The 1,362-nt window shown below is 53.7% G+C and overlaps 1 pseudogene; it reads right to left on the reverse strand.

The window, feature by feature from the left end:
• Positions 1 to 294: 294 nt before the first annotated feature.
• Positions 295 to 1,004, reverse strand: LOC136335599 (calponin-2-like; annotated as a pseudogene).
• Positions 1,005 to 1,362: the final 358 nt, after the last annotated feature.

Raw genomic sequence — 1,362 nt, forward strand, 5'->3', positions numbered from 1 at the left:
TTTGGGGCCAGTTTGTCTTCCTGTACTGGTTTCTCCCCCACACCCAAAGCTTGGCCTACAGCCTGCTGGGAAATCTGCCGCCTGAATGTGCCCTGGCAGGGACCCCCACCCCACATATATCTGGATCTGGCCTTCACAGACCCTGAGCTGGAAGCGCTTGAACACAAGATGAAAACACAGAAAACCCCCAAATCCCAGAAGGGGAGATGAGGGAGGGGGCACCCCACAAGGGTAGCCTCAGTAACCTGCCTACTCTTGGTAGGTCTCTGGGGCCCTCCCTGGGCTTGGGCAGTCTCAGGCTGACCCTGGAGCCCCATCAGCCACTGGGCTCTGTGGGCAGTACTTGGGGTTTATCTGGTGGCCCAGGCCAAAGACTTGTTGCTCCGGTTGGCATCCTTGTATGTAGCCCATCTGCAGAGACATGGAGGAATTGTCACATTTCTAAGTTAAGCCCCCAGCTTGGTGTCATAGATGTGCTGCCTGGTCCCGGAAGCTGTCATACCCACCTGGCTGGCACACTTGTTGGTGCCCATCTGGAGCCCTGTGACACTCTGACCCACCTTCATGGTGGCATCATCCAAGTTCTGCTCCTGCTTCTCTGAGTACGTGGTACTGATGTCCACGCCACTTGGCAGCCCCGCTGTCTCGGCCTTCCCTGCCGGAGCCGGAGGGGCCCTGCACCTGGGTCACCTTCCCACTCTCCAGTGGGTTACTGGCCTCGAGCAGGCCTACAGAGTTCATGCCGTGGCTGACCATGGCCTTGATGAAGTTGGAGAGGTTTTCTAGCTGGTGCCAATTTTGCATGGAGTGGTTGATCTTTGAGACCGAGCCTGGCTGCAGCTTATTCATGAGTGTACACAGGATAATTCTGTCCTTCAGACCCTTTTGGAGGTTGGGATTAATAGATGGCCTGTGGGTCTCTCGACCCAGCTGGACAGGAGTCAGTCCCTGACCTTGGCCGAAAGCCCGTATGAGGGCCCCTTGTTGAACTGTGTGGAGCTCATGCAGTGGAGGCGGTGCCCGCAGGACGGCCGGCCTGGCAGGTGCGTGGCAGGGGACCTCCAGTTTACTTCAGTCTTCTCAATAGCTGCACAGCATTCTTGCAATGGCTGGACCATAATTTAGGTAACCATTCTCCTAGTGATGGCCTTTTGTTTCCAGTTTTTCTCTATTTTGTACAACAGGGCAGTGTATCCATTTGTTTTTGTTATCGATTGCTCAGGAACAAAGCCCTCAAAACTTAGTGGCTTACGATGATGTATCGTTGTTTCTTATGTTTCTGAGGATTGCCTTAGGGCAGTGATTTTCAACCCTTTTCATCTCACGGCACACATAAACTAATTACTAAAATTCTGCGACACA

The sequence above is a fragment of the Saccopteryx bilineata genome, chromosome 4 (assembly GCF_036850765.1).
Source record: "Saccopteryx bilineata isolate mSacBil1 chromosome 4, mSacBil1_pri_phased_curated, whole genome shotgun sequence".
NCBI lineage: Eukaryota > Metazoa > Chordata > Mammalia > Chiroptera > Emballonuridae > Saccopteryx > Saccopteryx bilineata.